Source organism: Pteropus medius, unplaced genomic scaffold (assembly GCF_902729225.1).
Source record: "Pteropus medius unplaced genomic scaffold, Ma_sr-lr_union100, whole genome shotgun sequence".
Classification (NCBI taxonomy): domain Eukaryota; kingdom Metazoa; phylum Chordata; class Mammalia; order Chiroptera; family Pteropodidae; genus Pteropus; species Pteropus medius.
In genome coordinates this window covers 8,303,029-8,325,443 of record NW_024354499.1, presented here as the reverse complement: position 1 = coordinate 8,325,443, position 22,415 = coordinate 8,303,029, and the positions used below count along the sequence as shown (strand labels likewise).

General features: G+C 33.5%; 1 protein-coding gene and 1 pseudogene across 3 annotated transcripts in view; one reads left to right on the top strand and one right to left on the bottom strand.

Annotated features, from left to right (window-relative positions):
- The window catches only part of LRRTM4 (leucine rich repeat transmembrane neuronal 4), a 644,127-nt gene that overhangs the window by 171,088 nt on the left and 450,624 nt on the right, over positions 1-22,415 (top strand). The gene's annotated exons all lie outside the window — the stretch shown is intronic.
- Positions 11,892-12,010, bottom strand: LOC120594729 (uncharacterized; annotated as a pseudogene).

Genomic DNA, 22,415 nt, shown 5'->3' with positions numbered 1-22,415 from the left:
AGATCACAAATTCATATGGCAAATGTATATTTAACATTAAAAGAAACTGCCAAATTCTTTTCCAGAGTAACTATCATTTGGCGTTCTCACCAGCAATGTTAGAGCACTTCAATTGCTGTAGAGCCTCATCAGCAAATGGTACTCAGAGTTTTGTTGTTGCTGTTCTTGTTTCATTCTAGTGTTTATATAGTGGTATCTCATTATATTTTAATTTTCATAACCCTAGGAGGTTGAACATCTTTCAATGTGCTTATCAGCCATCTATCTGTATATTTTCTTTGATGAGATGTTTAATCCTCCTCTCCACCCCCCACCCTTTTTTTTTTTGCCTATTGGGATGTTTGTTTCTTACTGTTGAGTTTTAAGAATACTTTGTATATTCTGGATACAAGCACTTTTTGTATATATATTTGAAATATTTTGCCTTTTCCTTTGTTTATTCTTACCACTTTATTTTTAAGAAGAAAAATAACTTTAATAAAGATCAGTTTGCCATTTTAAAAAATATGTTTTATATTCTCTGTCTTCCATTTTAACTGTATGATTACACAATTTATATTTACTGCGATCAGTGATATGTGTGAAGTTTATTTTTATTTTCTATTTTTGTTGTTTTTATTTTTCAGGTTTTTTTTTCTTTTTTGAAGTTATCTGTGTATTTTTATTTCATCTTAGGAGTTTTTTTAGTGTTTAAATTGTATGTTTTCTTTAATAGTACCTCTAGAGTGTTCTGTCTTTAGTTTAATTAGCAGTTCAATTGTGTTATACCTTGGCAAGGATTTCTTTGACTTAACCCTATTTAGTATCATCTGAGTCTCTTAAATTTATGAATTCATCACTTTCATGCAGTTTGTATGTTTAAATTTATTTTTTTCTGCACCATTCTCAACTTTTCTTCTGGTACCATAAAAACACAAATATTAAACTTTTGGTATTGCCCCATAAGTCCCTCCATATTTACTTTTTTCCTCAATCTTTTTTCTCCTTATCATTCAGATTGGATAATTTCTGTTAATATAACGTTGTTTCCTCATATTTTCCTGTATAATTCCCATTTTTTAAATAAAGCCTATTTAGGTATTTTTAGTTCTAAAACTTCTGTTTATAAGTGATAGAAACACAATGATCTAGCTAAAGAAAAATAGAAGATGTATTGACTTTTGTTACCTCAAATGATGCAGGAAGAACTGGCTTCAGCGATGACTGGATACAAGACTTAAATTCAGTCTTTCTTTCTACATTTCTCATATTTGCTTTCTTCTCAATGCTAGCTTCAAAATCTCTTACTGTAAAAGAGTTTTAGTCATATCCAGTACAATTGTATCATAGTTTCTTAACAAGGGAGTAAGAGTGTTATTTTTAATCGTTTGGTATCCTTGGAAAAGGCACTAATGGCCCAGTTTGAATCATCTGCCCATTCTTAGGATTCTATTTGTGGCTACTGGCATAGATGCCAAGTTTGAATCAGTCTGGGGCATATGCTACATGTGTGTCCACAGAGAAAGGTTTGTTAACAGAAGCAGAGAGAATAGAATCAGTGGGTGTGGAAAATAATCAAATAACACTAGTTAAGTGACTGTTATGCTTTCATTTATTAAGTTACTGTTCTGCAGCAGATATTCCATTATACAATTTTATATACATTATTTCTCAAAATAACCTTTATCTTTCAAATTACTTTCATTTCTTTCCAATGAAGCATCTGACATAGTCAGATTAAATAACTTGTTGAAAATCCAACAGTTACAAGCAACAAAATAGAGATTTGAATTTCTCTCTGAATTCATAACTATTGCACTTTCCACAACACTAGGGTTTCTCAGATTTGGCACTACTGACATTCTGTGAGGAATGAGTTTTTGTTGGGGACACTATCTTGAGCTTTGTAGGATGTTCTGCAGCATCCCTGGCCTCTCCCCACCAGCAGCAACTCCTGACTGCACAGTTGCAACAGCCCAAAATATCTCCAGACATTGCCAAAGACCTCTGGTAAAATAAAAAATTTAAAAAAAATAATTATCCCTGTTGAGAACCATTGTACCACACAACTCATTCCTAAGATGTGTCATCTGCACATAAATCCTTCATGATGTTCCATGGAAAAGAAACTTCTTTTCTCCATAAATACAGACATATTTAAAAAGCTCTATGATTCTATAGCTTCATGGTAAAGTACATTTGTAGTACATCGGAAGAGCAAACAATCCTGAGGAACCCTGCAGTCATAAAACTTGTCCACATTTTATTTAACTTAAATACTCTCCTCATTCTGAAACACCCATTAACTGACATTGAACTTTTGTGACATTTTATCCATCTTGATAACAATGCCTTTGCATATTCTATTAAGCTCTTTACAACCTTTCACAAACTATTATTTTCTATAAGGAACTTTCCAACTCAAACTTAGAAAAGTTCCTCTTGTCTATACAACCTTTTTTCCCTTTCCATAAATGCCCTTCTCCTTTACCCTGCCTGGTAAACTTCTATTCATGCCTAAAAGCCATCTAAAAGAGTCATTACTAGATATTAACTCCCTAGACTTCCCTACAAACAATATTATATTAGTGGCCTCTCAGCATTTAACCCAAATCGTCAGGTGGCATTCATATTTTTATATTTATTCAGCAGATATTTATTGAGTATCTTCTCTTGTGTTGAATGACAGTCTATGTGGTTCTTATCCTCATAGGGTGGTAGAGGAGAAAAAGTTAATGTTATCATCAACAAAAATATGATAAACATTGATCTAGAGGAATTATGGATTGTTCTATATAATCACAGCAGCTGAAAAAAATCTATGATAGGATAAAGTCTTACATAGAGAAGCAGTATCTCAGTCAAAAATTCAAAGCTAAACAGAAAAACAAGGAGTGGAGAGGAGCATCCTGGACAGAATGAAAATGTAAACAAAAGCTCAGAGGCAAAAAGGAACACATTTCATTAATGGAGCTACTACAATAACAAAAAGCCTAGGAGGACCTGATCATATATTTTCAGCATAAGAGGAATCTAGTACAGGTGGAGATATATTTTCTCTACCTGGTTATGTTCAGCTAAATATTAAGGATTATGTCCTTATCTTCACATCTGCCCCTGTGGCTGGCAGAATGCCTGACTCATGTTATTATTCAAGAAATATTTTTGAGTAAATAGACCCTTATATTCCCGATAATCCATGGGATAGTAAGATATATACACTATATGTCACTGTGCCCACGGAGAATTTCATTTCACTGGCAGAACATCTGAAATTGGAATTGCAAAATGCTTTATATTAGGGTTTTACACTGCTTAAATGTTCTCTGACTCAGAGGTATTTTATGAGATTGTATGATATGCACTGTTAAATTTTCTCTCTACACACTCACCAAATACCAAGTAACTTTTTATTTTTAAATCTTACTTTGAAATGTAAATCATGCTCCCTGAGCAAGGTCCATATTTTTATTCTATTAAGCAACTTGTAGTGTCAAATGCCTGAAAAGAATATGAAATCATGAGTTATAGAGGCCAACTTAAAATAACTTCGGATGCTCAATAAATGATAAATCAAGAGAATACAAACATAGTGGCACTATAAATTCTTTTATTCCTACAATAATTTGAATTTCTGTCTCATAATTTTATCTCTATGATATTTTTTCAAGTATAAATAAGCACTCTTCATTTTCTATATATGACAGAGAAAGTGTTTAAAATGTCAACAATCTGCGTAGAGCTTTGTTGTGATTGATTTAGTGTTATTTCAGAAGTTAAATATATGTTTGATTCTTTGAATGTGAATACAAAACCTTCAGTAAGGACTTAACAATATTCCAGGTACTGTACTAAACTCATTAGATGTATTAATCCATATAATTTTCACAGTAGTCTTATATGGTAGATTTTGTACGCTCCTAATTTCATAATCAAAGATACCAATTTAGAATGGTTGTTTCCCCCAAGATCTGTAAATAATGTAAATAATGAATTTTTATACCCTTCTGACTCCAAAGCCACAGTCTTAACCACTACTATACTACCACCTCTAGCAATGAATGGCTGAGGGTGTATTTAAAATGTATATTTAGTGAATGGATATTTTAGTGAAACAAAATAGAGATACTCCGTGGCATCTTTTTTTTTTGAATGTGCACTGATAATGTGTTATCAGTTTCTTAAAAATTTATCAAAATGTGGTGCATCACATTTCATATGGAATCTGGTTTATACTAAGCTTCCTTTAAATCCATGTAAATTTATATTCAGAATATAGATTTATGGCCTTTAAGAGTTTGCTCATTTTGGTCGCAGTTATCAATGTGTATTATTCTAGTTAGGAAATGAAATAACATTCATTGGAGAGAATAAAATTGAGTGACGGTTAAGAGTATCCAAGCTTTCTGTGACAGCTTTTCCTCTGCTTATGAGCCTACTCTTTTCCTTTACTTGTGGTATTATCTTCAGCCTCCAAGAGATGAGATGTGACTCTGTCCTTCTCTTCCATCCAGTCTCTATATATCTGTCCCTGACCCATTGCACTGGAGAGGTGGAGGCAAAATAATTCAGTGGGAGTTTTTAAAGGGTAAGTGTCTGGAAACCTTAATAATTAGATATGTGATCTTGACTACTACATTTATTTTCGAGTTTTGTTTTCCTCATTTTTAATTCAGGGCACTAATACATGTATTTCCAATAGACAAGGCTTATTTAGTTCTCCTCTTAACAAATATTTATCAAACACCTGCTACATGGCCCTGCTGGCCTTATGGAATTATGTAGGGAAGAAAGATACTAAACAAATAAATATATAACATCATATCGAGTAGTGATAATTGCTTTTGATAAAATAAGTCAGGAATAAAAAAAGAGAAGGATAAAGAGGTCTGACAAAGAATATTTTCCTGAGGAGTTGACATTTAAATGAGACATAAATGAAATGATGGAACAAGCCATGGCTTTCTGAGTTGTGAAGTATTATGTTAATTTTTGATCATATTAATTTAATTCTCTTCAAATTTATTCAAAGTGTGTGTCTCAGAGGATGGAAACAGGCCAATTTCTTGAATCATGAGATAGGTAAGGCTGAGAACAATGATAGGGTGAGCAATGCCCATCAGGAACGTCTAGTTCATCCAGTCATGTGCACAAGGCTCTCGTATGCCTTTAAATAGTTGTGGTACTTATGTGATGTCTGCTTGGGTATGAAAACAATTGAGTTCTTGTAAGTTGATGGCACAATTAAATTTTGGCATGCCAAATTATTTCACAAAGCCATGTCAAGGCAGTGATTAATAGTTATGCGTTAGTTATACATTAATTATCCCTTAAGTGGCTACACCCTAAGAGGAATATGAAATGCATATATAAAATATCCTTGCAGTCACAGAAGTTTTCTATATCTTTCCTTTAAGATGAGTGACTTAAAAAATTAGACTAAATTCAAATTCTGTGTACTTCAATTATGACCACGTTGACACATGGCATTTTTTTTGACCTAGATGTAAAAATAAAGTTTCTGTAAGAGGATTTATTTAGTCTAGACAAATAGCTTGAAAACTATTTTAAGTTTTAAAGCAAAGAGGGTGAATGTACATAGCCTTGGTAACAGCTGCAGGCAGTGACTTATTATGAGAGATCCTTGGCTGTAGCAAGGTTTAAGAATGATTGACTTTAATGACTTTTAATATACCGATTACAGAAAGAAAAAGAAAACAAAACGAAAACATATATCCTAAAACTATCAATTTAAAAAGATAATTACATAAAAGTAATTTTTAAAATATTTTGTGGAAAGTAATTTGAAGGTACTCGAGAGTATGACAATATATCTTAAAGGAATTTTTGGAAAATATTATAGTTTTGATAAAAACTTATTTATGAACTAACTTTTGAAGGACCAAGGTTCTCACAGGACATGATGAAGGAGTGCCTTTTTTTCTTTTTTTTCTTTTTTTTTGGGGGGCAATTTACAAAAGCACAGCAAAATCACTAGAGTAGGTCAGCAAATTACAACTACCAGAACAAATCCACCCCCCAGCCTACTTTTTTTTTTTTAAGTAAAATTTTATTGGAGCTCAGCCACACCCATTCATTTATGTATTGTCTAAAGCTACTATTGTGCTATATTAGCAGAATAGAGTAGTTTTGGCAGAGATTCTATAGTTCCAAACCTTAAGAGTAGGCCTGTACAATTATTGTCCCCTATCCCACTGCCCCAGTCATAGTGATTGTCCACTGAAAGACACGTAAACCAAATAGGGCCAAAAAAATCTCCCCTGGAATTGGCATGTAAATCCTGAGAGATGGATTTTTTTCTTTTCCCACTGGAACTTCTAAACCTATATCAAGGAAAGAATACATGTGTGAAGTAAGAAAGAATAATCTCTACATGAAGAAGGCAAAGTAGAAAGAGAACCACCAAGAGAGAGAATAAGAGAAAACAAGATAAAAGTATTGTTAGAGTCCTGAGTTAGATCTCTAGTTGTCTTTGCATCTTTAGATTCATCCATCAATTGTACTTTTGTCTTTCAAATAACATAAACCATTGTTTAAAAAATGGATTATCACCACTTTCCAGAGAGTCTTAATAAAAATGAACATATAGAGAAACGTTGAGTCGAGTCCCACTGATTTATTTCTATAATGGATAAAGTATCATTTTGATATTTTGACAACTTAATCATTTCCATTTCCTATAGTATAAAAAGCATTATGAAATGCTGGGCTTTGAAATCGATTCTACAATTGAAAAGAATTAAACACCTGAAATTTTCTATATTTTATGTTTTCAAATAAGAAGTTTTACTCATAGAAAGTTCAGAATAGGAATTTGTCAATAGCATAGATGAGTATAAAAGAAGAAGAAGAAGAAAAAGAAAACACCCATACAATTACCTAAAGATAACATCTATAAAATGTTGTCATAATTTATTCACATATATATCTAATATACATACACGTGCATATAAAATAGAAACCAGATTATAAATATATATTTTTAAATTTTAATTTTACTCCACACGCCGAAGGAATTTTACATTGTTGAAATTCTCTGTAAACATGGTTTGGGCAGCTTATCACTTATTTCTCTTCATTTAATGTAAGATGAAACTCTTTGAAGGGTCACTTCTTTTCCCACTTAACAAAATATAAACAATGAATAATATTTTAAATATCACTATTTTATTGAAGAAAGCACTGTTAATTAGATACATGTCAGCTCATTCTGTGGGTAGTTAGCAAGTCATTCGAACCATGTGGGCACATTATAAGTAACCAAGTTTAGGAAAGGAACCCATTAAATAATGACAGCTTCCAAACTTGTGCTAAATGCCTAGTTTATACTGAGCAAGTGGTCTCCCCACCTACAGTCCTGCCCCTTCAGATCATCCCCTCCAAGTGACATTTACCAAGTGACATTTCTAAAATACAGATCTGAGCCAGTCACCCTATCATTCAAGGGTCCAACTAAATCAAGTCTGTTGCTTAGAGGGGACGAAGAGATTGTATAATTTAACTCTGCCTTCCTTGCACCTCTTGCCTCTCCTCTCAGACTACAGTAAAGCCCAGGTCAAACTGGCTCTATTCTCCAGGTTCCTTACTATTCCTTGCCTACATAAATCCACAGTTTCCGGCTAAATAGGATTATTCAGTTTATTCTTAAAAAAATGCAATTATTTCCTACCCTTCTAACATCTTCACTCCAGCTAATCAAACCACCTGGGAAAGTCCTATATTTTCCTCGAGACCCCAAACAAATGCATACCCCTTCAGTGAAACTTATTTTTATTTTTTCTCCACCTCACATTACAGTAAGAGGTAAGTATTCTCTCCATTTCCCTCCTACATACTTCCTATTGTGAGGACATCTATTGCCCATGCACCACATTTGTTGAAATGTCTGACACCCTCACTAACCTGAGCACCCTCAGCAGAGGGGCGGTGGTTTATGAAGTTTTGGAACTTCAGTGCAAACACAGCACAGGGAGCCCTCCCTGGCTTCATTTTTTCCTTAGCACATAACACTGTTAAACATAGTACAGTTTTTACTGGTACTTTTTTTTTAATTGCTAGTTACTCCTTATCGAATGTAAACTCCCCAAGGATAAAATTTCGTTTTCATTGTGTTCACACCAGCATTGCCTACCTAGAATTCCCAGCCCAGCACATATTAAGTACTCACTCAAATAACCATTGAAGAAAAAGCTATATTTGATTAGAAAGTCAGAGGGCCCAGAAGTAAAGGTACAACTTTTGTGAGCAATGTTTTGGTTAGGCAGGCTGAATTCTGTAAAGTTACACAAAAACTGAATGTATTATAACCAGTCAGTAGAGCACCACGAATGCTTCTTGATGAGCAGGTGGCTATCCTAAGGTTAGTCTTATCTGGATACAAGCTTCTTAGGCATGCTAAACCCAGTGGAAAATATACTGTTGATGTTAACTTTTAGTAGCCATCTCATCTGAGGTTCACAAAATCCTGGCTATTCTCTAAATTTTTCAAGTGAGGAAACTCAGTTCAGAGACATTGAAATAACCAGGTCAAGATTCTTAGGTAGCGTCAGACCATTTGGCTTGTTACTGTCTCAGCCCTCAAGAGATCTCTGCTTCAAGCAGTTCTCTATCTAGAGCATGTGCAGGGCCTTTTGAGATATCAGGGCTGAGGTATAGAAGTCATTTGTCAGCTTATTTCAATTTATGTGCCTATCGTGCAGCCTGAAATCTCTAAGTAGGAATAAATCACCTGCGAGTTCTGTGGAGAGTCCTGTGTAACTTCTCCCAACGACAGCCCTTGTAAACCGTACATCATAGCTCGCTGCACTCTCCCCCAGGGCTTCACATTTCGCCCATGAATGAATAATATATTCGGGAAGTTATAGTTTTAGAAACTGTCATTGTAAAGCTCCAATTCTTATATCCTCAAACTGTGGGCTGAAGATGTTCTCGTGGAATAGTTGTGATTGGCGAAAAAAAAGAGGGTGAGAGAATGAGGGAGAAGAAAAAAGGGAAGAAGAAAAGAAGGGAGAAGAGAAAGATGATACTCCTATTGCTGGAAATTTCCCTTTTCAACTATACAGTTATAAAAATGTCAACTCAAACAGCAAGCTTCAGGATTCTCCATGGAAAAATCAGTGAACTCTCTGGCAGCAGTCACATTTGAAACAGACGAGGTTGCTATGACTGCTGCAGCATATGTGACAGGAGTTTGCAGAGAGCCAATATTCAGACCTAATAGCATCAACCTTCACCTACACCTTTGATCTCACTTGTACTTTCAATTTAACTTAATCTCTGGTTATATCAAGCAGGCTATGAAGTTAATAGATAAAACCTATTTGCTGAAACTAACTTTTATTACCAAATTTAAGAGGTCACCAAGGCTTTAGCACAATATATAATAAGAAATGCAATGCCGTGTCTCTTAATGCATATGTTTTGATAAAAGGCAAATTCTGGATATAAATCTATGCAATGATAAATCCACCAAGTATGTTTTTTATCCCTGTATGTTTTCACCTGTCTTCTTTGTTTCCTCTCTTCCCTCTTCTTTGTTTCTTTCCTGTGATTGCCCAGCCTCCCTCCTCCCTTTTAAAATTCCCTTTACTTTTATCTCCTCACCACTTCCTCCCTTCCTTTATTATTTTCATTCTTGTTGCATTCTTATTTTTCTTTATTTTGTTTTTCCCCTTTTTACTAATATTTACTTGCATTTCGCTTCAATTTTCCATCTACACACCATCTTTGAGATAATTTTTGAAGGCGATAACCACATGAATATTACTGGGCTCCCTCTATTCCCCTAAAAAAATTACATCATAGAGAAGCTAGGACTGCCTATAATTAGACAAGGGAAAAACAGAAGGCAAAAGAAGATGACATCAGTCCAAAATGTTGTAATTACATAGGAGAATAAGGGATCCCTCAACTCTTCTCTCCTTTATTCCTATTAACCACCTAATTTAAAACCTATAATTCTTCCTTCCTTTCCTTTACCTATAAAGAATTTAAATTACTTTTTCAAATACAAAATGTACCATGACTAAGGAACAGTTTTACATAACCATCTCTATTATACATCGGTGAATAGCTCATCATTGTTATTGATGTGTTACTAATTGTCCTGGCAAAAAAAAAAAAAAAAATCAAAAATCTACACCCACCTAAGTGGTGTGCTATATTGGGAGCTGTAGGAGCTAAGAGTCTTGAAATTATATATAAACAATTTGTATCATATTCTCAGATTACTTCATCATTTTTTAATATTTTATGATTTTTTTAATATTTTGTACAGTATGATTAATCCTATGTTATTTGGTTCACACAGTGTTACTTTTTAGTGTTACAGTATATATAAATAGTTTAATATATATAATTAGCTTTCTTGCTATCCTTGCATACAAGTGATGGGAGGGCCTACATTAAATTTAGGGAGAAAAACTTTCCCCTACTCCCTTACTGTGTCCACCTTAGAGGAGAAAACTGCAGATTAAAAAATGAAAGAAAATCTTGTTTTTGCCAAAAACTTGTCTTGCCACAGAGACATCTCAGGCTTAGGTTTAGGAAACATTTTATATTCTGAAATTAAAACAGGTATGAGAGAGAAATAGAAGCTCATAAGCAAAATCAGTGAAAAAAAATTTGTCAAATAATAGTCTCAAACTTACATGTAGTAAGCATGATATTTTTGTGACAAGATGATCTGTTTTGATGATTAAAAGGTAAACTATGAGCAGTTTAAACATGATCCCTAATAATTCTACTACCAGAATCAACCCCAGATAAAACTGATGCATTGCCTAGGAAAAAAAATCCTTTACACTATTTTTACCCGTACAAAGAGCAGAAACCTGCACAAATAGTTGGTGTCACCTTAAAAAGAATGCCCTCACTAAAACAAACCTAAAGTATAACATTTTCAAACCTCAACAGGAAAGTGCCTTCAGAGAAGTGAAGCAAATGGACCAATGGTAATTTCAAATTGTTGAGGGGGACCTTGACCCTTGTTAAAAAGCAAAAATTCAATTGGGTAAATTTGAAGATCTAATTGGCTTCATTGAGCGATTCATGAATCAGCAGCATTCCATCTAGTAGATAGAGATGCTCAGAGAAGCTGTACAGTATAGAAAGCTTTTATAGGCAGAAACTGTGCAGGACAAAAAAGCTATCATCAAAATAAAAAAATAAAAATAAAAAAAAAGGATTGTTTTATGCAAGGTTATTTTTCTTAGGGAAAGGCTGGGGTCTCACAAGGCAGATTGCCTCAGCCTCGTTTGGGGGATGTATAGGGCCCGCATGACAGATTACCTTTCTGGTATTGACCAGAAAATTCCAGACTGGTCAATTAAGATTACATTCCTGAAGAAGGCTGAATGGTCAGGAATTAAGTCTAGATTTGGTATCATGGGCTTTAGCACAAGTGACTCCATTTTGAACATGTGGTTTCCTCTTTAACACTCTATTCTGATGCTATTCTCTCTCACTCACATGCTCATTTACTTTTTATTACATCAATGCGATCTAATTTTATCCTTTTTCCTGAGGTCCAGAGCCATCTATAGCTAAGCAACAACTTGACATCTCTATGTGGTTTGCCCATATGGGTCTGATCCTAATATGACCCAAAATGAACTCACATCTGTAACCTCCATAACTAGCTCTATCTTCAGTGCAAGAAAAAGTTACATTGCTCAGAAGAATGAGAATCATCCTGGAAATATTTTTTTCCTTTGATAGCTGTCTTATTTCAGGTTCCCTAGAAGCAGAGACTGAGGGGTTTGGATATAGAAGGTATTCTTCTTCTTCTTCATTTTTTTTTTTTCTTTTTTTTTAGGCAAGACATTCCTTGGTTGATCTCACAGATTGCAAGGACCTTGTCAGCTTACAATCCTTATTTTTTAAATTTTTTACAGCTACAGCACCTGGTCTTCCTAGGTGATCTCCCATCCAAGTACTAACCAGGCCCAACCCTGCTTAGCTTCTGAGATCAGACGGGATCGGGCTTGTTCAGGGAGGCATGGCCATAGACCAGAAGGTATTCTGTATCAAGGGGACAGTAATATAGAGACTGCCAGTCACCTGGCTTCGGGAATTGGTATGAGGAATGAGGAGTGGTATCTATCTTCCAAGCAGTTTCTCAGATTTTCCTGTAGAAGGGATTAGCTGTGAGTCTAGCAGCCGGCTTAAAGGACATCTGGTCCCGTAGAGGAGATTTGGATGGGGAAGCACAGCATCTTTTCTACCAAATATATCTAGTTCTTTATGCTCTTAATAATTCAAATCTTTAAATAATTATTGATTCAGTTACTTTCCTCTGTCACTCTACCATCACTCTTGTTTTAGACAATAGTTTTGGTCTTCAAGACCTATACTATGTCCTTCTAATTATCCTTCACACATCCACTTGTATACCTCTCCCATTTATCCTCACAAGACAGTCAGTGGCTTGTTGAAAAAAAAAAAAAGTTAAACCACAACACTGTCTTATTTAAGAGTTTGAGATGAATTCACAAATCTATAAAATAACCTACAGAATTCAGTGTGATCTATTTTTAGTCAATCTCTCCAGCCATTTCCCTAATGATATATCTCCTACCTCACTCTGCTTTAGCTATGGGAGGATGTGAGAGTGCCCTGAAAGCATGAAGTTGCCTCCTACCTAATGGCTGTTGTGTAGTCTATTGTTTTATTTCCTAAACACTTCTCTCCAGATAAAGCTAATTCTAGGTAAAGATCTCATCTTAAGAAGACCCTCTCCTTGCTTCCTGGACTAGATTTGAGCCTCCATTAATCTCACAATTCACTACACTTTTGTAGCACTTTTGTCAGAAATATGACTTTGTGAGTGTGAGCTTACCTATTGAAGCATCTATCTCCTATACCCCACAGGACTGTTTAACTTCATGAAAGTAAAAAGCTTATCTGTTTTATGTTTACTACTCTGTTCCCCTTCCCTAAAAGTCCTTAACACAAGCTAAACTCTCAATAAATATATGGTGAGGAAAACAAATTAATGAAGTCAAATACATATGGGATAGAATATAAAACCAGTAATATTGCAACCATTCTTATCTAAGCTTTATGAAAACCCCATGTTCCAGCTGAAATTGAGTCAGAGCTATTTATAGGCAGTGATGATATGCCTAAAGAATCTGCATTACGTTCGTTAGGAAACCTAATCTGAGTACTTTTTCATGAAAACTAATAAATATAAGCATAGTATCAACTGTTTAGTAACAAGTTTGCTATATTTTATTTGCGGGAAAAGAATCCATGGGTTGGGAATACTCTTCCTGGGGATTTGAGGTAAGAGCAAGTTTTATAGAGCCTTTTTAAGTGGCAATGTGGAAATGGCATGATTGGCTAGCAGGTCCAATATTCTAGGGTAAAATAAGCTAACTAAAGCAGAGTTGGAGGATTGCTATTGGTGTCTTTAGGTTTCCTTGACTGTGTTTCTCAAAAAATCAGGTTGACTTAGGTTTAGATTTGTGATGTGGGTTAGGCCACTGGGGCAGCCTCCACATTGTGGGTCCTCATGTACAGATTGACTTTATCACTAGTAATTATATAAAAGCTAATATTTTTGAATGATTACTCTTATATAGATGCTTTTCTAAGCATTTTATATGTATTAATTCCTATAATCCTCATATAAGTTAGGGACTATTATTTTTCAAAATTTATGTTGGAAGAAATTGAGAACAATTGAGGTTAAATAATGTGTCCAAGCTCACACAGCTAATAATTATGAAGCCAATATTCAAACCCAGGATGACTTTTCTTACCATCCTCTCATCCAGGGCACTCATAGTGTAAGGTCTGAGAGTGTGGAGTTTATAATCAGAAATATGCCAGTTGATTTGTAGCTCTGACAATTTATTAGTGTACGATATTAAGGAAATCCTTTAACCTCTTCAAATCTGTTTTCTTATCACTGAAGTGGAGGCAATGAAAGCATCTGCCTCCCAGGACACCATTTAACACAATGCCTTTTAAGTAGGAAAAACTCGAATAACAATAACTACTGTCATTGCCATTGTGATTATGCATTTGTTTGCAAATAGCAGAGGCTAAATTAAACTGCCATAAGTAATAATGGGAAATGGTCGACTCATGCAACTGAAAAGTTCAATGCAAGATGGACTTCAGGCAAGGGTTAGAACAATGTTCCCTAGGACTCAAAATTTTCCAACTCTGTTCTTCTGTCCTAGTAGCTTTATCTAAAGGCTAGATCCCTTTATGATCTCATGATCTCATGATAGTGGCAATGAGGGTGCTCAACCCCTTTTGTTTATTGTGAGAGTGTTTTTCCTCCAACCACCGAACAAATTCTGAGGAAGGAAGTTCTGGGATTTACTCTGTTTGGTATAATTTTGGTCAGGAAGCAAAGCAGACGGGCGATTGCCATGATACAGTTGCAAAGATCTGGGCTCACTGAGGCAAGAGGAATAAAAGAGGAACAGAGCACACCCCAGAAGCCAAGGCCACCTAAACCTCCTGCCTTCCACACAATGGAAAAAGAGTGGTTCTTCCAAAGAACTCCTGGATACTATTGAGAGGCAATGGTGCTAGATGACAGTCAATGCATTTTTACTAAAAGTTATTACCTCATAGTGTTTTTATTATTAATATAAATATCTATGTAACAGATACTGGATGCTGACATTTCTATTTGCACAATTGGTTATATGTAACAAACAAACCACAAGATAGAGATAGAAATAGAAATAGAGATAAAGAGAGACAGGTCATATGGTCCCAAATCATAAAGTGTCAAGTTAGTCTTGGAACTTCTCTGGCATATATATTCCAAAATCAGATTTTTAAAATTTGTATACATATGTGTTACTGAACTTAAGGAGTTCATTTTGCCTGCATGCGTCAAATCTCAAAGAGTCATGGACAGGAGTTTATAGCAAAAAAGGAGAGATTTATTTAAGGAAATGGCACCAAGGCCAGAGACACAAGCTAGCACTTAAAGACCTGGCTATCAGATGGCCTCTCAGGGATAGGTTATATCGGGGAAAACTCATTAGCAGCTAACGGAGTTGGTATCGTGGGCTCTACTGATTGATTGGCAATGGTAGGAGGGAGTTGATCAGGTCCTGATGTCAGTACTGGAGTACTTCTGTCTGTTTTTAAGGAGATGCTGGTAGAGTCCTTCCACTTTAATGGGTGTGGAGCTACAAGATGCTACCTTTAGTGTGACTGAAACTTTTTTCTCTGGTTGACACACCTGAGGCTTTGTTCCTAAGATCTTTAGATGCTGATCCAAGGGTTTAAGGATTAAGGGAGTGGTCAGCAAGAGGTAGAAGGATAAGGTAAGAAAAGTAGCAAGTGAGCCCAAGGCCTGTTTGAATCAAGGTAAAAAAGAAAAGAAAAAGTAATTTAAAGAAGTGAAGATTGGCCTGGTTACATGTGGATTCTAGATAGTTCATTTTTTAAAACTAATTTTGAGACCTGTTTGATGAAGATCTCTATTGATATTGGGATCTCTGAAGGGTATTTTTTGTTTGTTTGTTTTTTGTCTGTCTGTCTGCTTGTTTGTTCTTTTGTTTTTACCCTAAGAACTAGGTAAGTATTCCTGGCAGAAGTAATTTCCTCCTGAAGCCATGACAAACACTAATTTTTATCATCACCTACAGAGTTTGTATAAATAACTTTTCTTTCCCTCTCCATTGAATTCAGAACTATTCCAACACTTAAGAAAGTATCTGTCCAATGAATTGTTAAATTTGCCCTATCTTTTAGTGAAAGCAAAGTCATTTTCAGTTCAACTGAGGTATGAGATCACGTCTTTAAATACAGAGAGTTTATTCTCAAAGTGGTTAGAGGAGCCAGATGCATAGTACATGTTCTTAATGTCAGTATATTTTACTTAGAGAGGTATACATTTTTCCAGTGTGTTTTATTTTGCTTTTATTTAAAATGATTTTAAATTAAAGAGGTATATTTGTATCATATCAGAGGAGTGATAAAGTCATATCATAGTGAAGCTTGGAGGAGGTTACCTGTATTTCGGAGAAGTTGTATTCACCATCGTCGACCTAACCCCTCCCACATCCCAGAAAAATGTATTGATGTAATTGAGAGGTGTCCTCATAAATTTGAAAAACAATAATTTTGTAAACAAAAAGCTCAGATTAAAATGTCAGCTCCACCAATTCTGTGTGACTTGACTTTACTTTTATTACCCTTAAAACAATTTCTCTATCTGTAATGGAGTGAAATTAATTTAGAAAACAAACAAAAACAAACAAAAAAACAAAAAAAAATGTTTTCATCCTACAGTCAGAATTTTATATGTTACATTTTAATTTGAAATAATCAAATTCATTCCTCTCAAGAGAATGTAGAAAATGAGTTCTGTTGAATTTACAACAAAGCTATGCAACAATTTCCTTGTCCTGTGTTTAGAATCCATTAGGTCACATGCTCATACTAAAAGTATTTTCAACTACCCAGTTATTAATACCTTGCCACATATTTGAAATCTCTAAAAATTCTAAATTTATTCTTTGCATGACAATCTTTTTTTAAAAATAAAAAGCATCACTCCTTACTTGCTGATGTTAAATTCACACATCAAATTTTGGCATGGTTAAAAATATCTATCTAATGAATCTAAAATGTGAGGATTTTTTCCCTCAGTTGGTCTTAACTCACACCAAGTCATAATAATGAATTTATTTTTTCTCTTTTCATTCAGCCAATACTTATTTAGAACCTACTGTGTGTTAGAATCAGGTCTCCGGCTAGGTTAAAGCACTTCAGTTTTGATTTTGTAATGTCTCTTGTGCGGGAGACTTCTGCACTTACTGAACTACAATTGCTTTTGGTTATGTAATACTAATTTAAAGGAGAAAATACTTTCATTTATATACCTGGAGTTTCCAATAAAAGGCAAGCTGAAAAATTGATTTTCATTGCAAGCAGACACACATACACTAAAACATTTTACCAATAAAATCTACTTTCTCTTTTTCTAGACTAGTAACTTCAATATGAAGAGGGAATCTGTGCAGGCATGCAAGAGAAAAATATTTTTGTATTATTTTATCAAAGGATCTATAAAGACAGATTGAAATGCATCAGTTTCTAGTAACCAGCAGATGGTGCTTTTAGTAATAAGTTTATAAGAGGTTACTTGAATATATTTTCTGTAGAATTATTATTTTTTCTCTTTTTTAAAAAATCTAACCAGAAATGAGACAAGGTATATTTTGCCATGACATGAAGCAAAGTCTGTATTTTTATTGTAAATAACATTTATACTTAGAAAGCTTGGCACAGCTTTTTCAATATCCCTATCAGTTATCTTTCACATAATGAGAGAAAATATCAAAGAAGCTGAGCTTAATATAGGTATTGTAACCCAATAATTTAATTAAATTCTGTATGTTTATGTAGTTGGAGTAATTTAACTGTAATTCCAATTACAGATAAACTCACATGTATTGTTTTTACTTGTGCTGTTTTGGTATCACATTTTCTTTGAATGAATAATATTTTTATATATTAAAAATTAAAAGTTTTAAATGACTAATATGAGTAAAATTACCATGAAGAGAAGATTATTAATCTCTAATAACAACAACTATACTAGTGTTTGCTCTTGGCATGTTTTATCTGGTCTCTCTCTTTGGTTCTGATCCCCATTTCTTTTATATCAATTGTATTATGCTCTTCTAGTTCTTCACCTCGAATTCTTTTTTAGACAGAAATTGATTTTAAATAAATAGTTAAATGCACTAGCTAATAACACTAGTTGAAAACAACATATCAATATGGTGTTTAACAGCACAATAGTAATTTCACATGTTGTTTGAAGATATTAAAGAGGAAAACATTAATTTCATTTATGTGGAAGAATTGTGCAGAGTACATTCGAGGTCATCACAATGTAAAGACTAAATTCAATTTTAATAACATGAAAAGTTTTATTCTCCTTTCATGGCCATTGTCTACTAGACGGGAAGTTAAGGGTGTCGATGAGACTCTCCTACAACTCTCTTTTACTGGCTGAAATTAAGGAAACTACAATTACTTAATTTTTTTTTTTATTATGACAACATTGGTTAACAAAATCCAGTAAATTGCAAGTGTATAATTCAACAGTAAGTCATATATATATACATATATATATATGTATATATATGTATATATGTGTGTGTATATATATGTATATATGTATGTATGTATGTGTGTGTATATATATGTATGTATACATATATGTATGTATACATATATGTATGTACATATATATGTATATATATATATATACACACACATACACACACACACACTGTATGTTCACTGCCCATAGTTAGATTTCTTTCTGTCACCATTATTTTTACCCTTTCATCCAGGTTAAAGTCTGTTAAGTTTATGTGTAGCAATCATTACATCTCTCATTTTTGACTTGAGCATGAATGGACTCCTCTGATCTGACGTTAATTAAGAAAAAGGGAGGGCAGAGGCACCCAGGGAAAGCTCAGAAAATAGCAAAGCAGGAGAGATGGAGGGTAAACGATGGGCCTACAACTACTGGGATTCTTTCCCCTGAAAGAACCAGCAGGTTGGGGATTATATTATTACCTTTCACTTTTCACATCTCCTTAAAAGTAAATAAAAAAAAAATTTGCCTTCCAAGTGGACAATGCTAGAGAGAATACTCTGATGGTCTTCATAAAAGTCAGCAAAGTAGATCAGCCTGAATTTTGAATCCCTGATTTAAAAGCATATCTTTGGGGGCAAATAGCACACCTTTCACGGACAAATCTTGACTTAATATAACCTAAATCTGTGTATTACGATTACTTCAAAATGTAGGTGTCCTTAGTTTTAAAGCCAAAAGTTGTTCTGTTTATTGTGAATTGTGCTGGAAGTGTGCCACTTGTTCAGTTTACACTCATATTTAGGATTTATCACTACAAAATCAGACAGGTTTAATCTTCTGTAATCCCCAACCCACTTTAGCCTTATTTCTACAAAACATAGGAGAAAGGGACATAAGGGCAGGTTGAAAGCATTCAAGAACTCTCTTGGTCTCTGAGTCACTGTTCCGGTCACCTCAGCAGGACCCAGCTCAGTTTGAAAAGACAGAGGGAGAGATGGTTAAACAGACTCAAGTAGAAGGTGCGTTTATGAAAAGGAGTCAGTGAAGAGTTATTTTTAAGAAATTACCCATTCTAAAATTATAATTATCACTATAGTATCAAAGAAAACACTATATATGCAGCATAAATGAATTGATATTGCCTGTTCCTTTACCCAAATTAGATAAACTATCCTATTTCAAGCCTAAATGATACTAAGTAAGGAGATGATTTGATTTGTGCTCTGTCCCTTGAAAAAGATAGTTATATTTTTCAGGTGTCATTTTAATTTTCAGCCAAAAATAATGTGATCTGCAGGAGTTCTATGGAAATTTTGAGTCTGAGCTTATTTTCCCATGATACTTTTAAGTCCATAAATGTCTAGTTTGAGCTTCCTGTATGTCTCTATGTGAGTCACATGTAACAATTTAATGATATGCCATTTAAGCCAACTGACTTATCACGTAGACATGCTTTAAATAAAATTGAGTGTTAAGAATTTAAAGAAAAATGTTAGTTTGGAAAGGAAAACAATAATACACTAGTTTTCATATCTTCTGAGCAAATAAAATTCTCCATATGACTCTTTATTAACATCATAACCAACCTAGAATGAGCCTTCGTTATTTTGACAGTTCTTAGATGAGAGGCTTTTAAAAAAACATACAATATATACTCAGTGGTTTTAAGCTTTATCCACGTAGAGAACAGAAATAAATCAATAAGTCACAAGTATTTATTAAAAGAATCAAACAAAAAAGATTGCCTTTCAGGCTCTCACTAGCCCCCACCTCAGCAGTATACTGGCAGAATTGACTGGTATACTGCTGGTTCTGTGGGAAAATTAAATAACACTATCTAATTTTATGAGTACCACTCAACACTTAAACGAAGAAAACGCATAAGGACAATTAAATATCTGTTTAAGGGTAGTCTCCCAAATATAAAATATAAAGGAGTTAATGAGAATTTATAAGAATAAAGTCAAAAACAGTTAATGCAGTAAGAAATGCCTAAAAAGAAGACTTCAAACAATACAGAAATATTTATTTTAATTCCCATGAGAAAAATAATGGGCTAACATCCTACTTCTTAACTAAAGAATGAATACCAAAGCTGATAACTTTGATCATTTTTACATATTTGGTGATTAGTTATGAAATGGCAAACAACTACAAAGACGATAATCGCAGTTAATGTTTATATCATATATTTTATACCACTAACTAGCTCCCTGATACAGAATGTATGGATTACGATATATAACTTGTTTTTCTTTTTTCACTTTAAATTTTATCATGAAATTTTTTTCAAACTATATGAGGTTTTTAAATGAGATACTAAATGTATATAAATATAAACATAAAAGAGAATAGTTATATAATGATTTATTTATCTCCTATAATTTTTTTTAGGTTGGCTCCAATTTCTCATTATTAGAAATAGAGCTGGGATAAACATCAGTGTTGGTTAATATTTAGTGATGTTGAAAGATTTTTGATATTTATTTTTATATTGCCCTTCAGAAAGATAAGAGGAATTTCAATTTCCACCCAGTAAATGAGAATATTTGCTTTGCCAAACATTTGACAACTCTATTGAGACATTTAAAAAATATATGCCACTTTGATTGCTGGAAACTAACATTTCACTGTTTCAATTTGCATTAAAAGAAATTACAGTTGACGTGGAACAGGTGTTAGTTTACAGATTATTCTTGTAATTGCCTATTTAAACCTTTTGACTATCTTATTTCTAAACTTTACTGAGCATTTCTTGTGCATTATTCTGTAAAACACTTTACATGCATTATCTCCTTTGAGCCTGACAACCACTCTGAGAAATGCTGTAAATTCCTATTTACGAATCGAAAATTGAAGTTTAACTATGTAACTTGTCCAAAATTATAGAACAAGCAGAAAGAATCCAGAACCACTATGCCTCTTTTAAAAAAGAAAAAAAGAAAGAAAGGAAAAAAAACAAAAATTAAAAAAGAAAAGAAATCTCATAAGACAAGATGAGAAGGCAAAGTTGATTTTATTTACAATTTGGAGTAAGTCTCACTAAAGTTATGTCAGAAACTATCAGATGGGGAGGAATGGTGAAGGATGTAGCAGAGTTATCTTCTTTGATAATTACATTTCATGGAGATGGTTCTCAGATTCCTCAGAAAGACAGTTCTGGCTATTAACAGTAGAAAGAGGCTTTGAGTAAAGAAAGGATTTGCAGTTAATATACATTGCCCTCATGATTAAATTGCTCTAAGAAAAGGAAAGTTAAGGGCCTAGAGTCAGGAAGAAGCCTGTCAAAGTTTAGTGAGCTAAGAACTTTAAGGCCTTCTTGGTCAGGCACAACTGATATTCAAAGAAATTAATTCTTTGTTAGTTATAATTATGGCGAATAATTTTCAACAATTATATTTCACTTTATAATTTAGTATACTTTGCAGTACTAGCAATCTATATTATAGAAAAATGAGAAACAACTAATGGCAGGTAACCTTTATTTAGACTAATTATTTACGTGTTATGCAAATGAGTTACCTACTTTTTTTGCAATTAATGATGTATTTTAAACATTGTTCTTTGTAAGTAACAGTACTCTACCATATCATTCTAAATTTCTACTTGATACCTTATCAGTGTTTTCTAGTTTAAGCAGACCTCTACTATTTTATGTAGATTGTTTTCGACCTAATAATAAAAATGCATACATGCCATATACTATTCCAGAAAAAAAGTTATTTTTGCATAATAACAGTAGCATGCTTTTATTATCATTATTTTATAGTGTATACTATATTTCTAGGTACTTTGCATTTAATCCTCTCAAGAGCCCTAAGAGGAAGATGCTATTTTTATTTCTATATTTTAGAAAAGACATTTAATCACAGAAATATCATTGCTCCCCTAGAGTCACACAGATAATAAATGATTTTGCAGAATAACTTTTAATTTGTAAGCCTGCCATGCATAGAGCATATAATGTTAAGTGATGAAAATTGATAGAAAAGTAATAAATATGTTATGATTCTATTCTTAGAAAACAGATACAGATATATGTATAAATGTATAAAAGAGTATAAACCAAGAACTGAACAATGTTTACCTCTATTTGATAGGATGAATTTTATTTTTTATTTTTGTAACTATTTGAGCATGGATTTCATTTATAATATTATATCATAAATATTTTTTAAAGTTATGATTAATGAACTTTCATTCACTGAACATTAAAGCACAGCAAAATAGAAAATAAACTAACAAAATAGAGAAACATTGTAATTATAGAGACCATCTATTACTCTCTTTTCTATATTTGAATATTCAAGAAAAC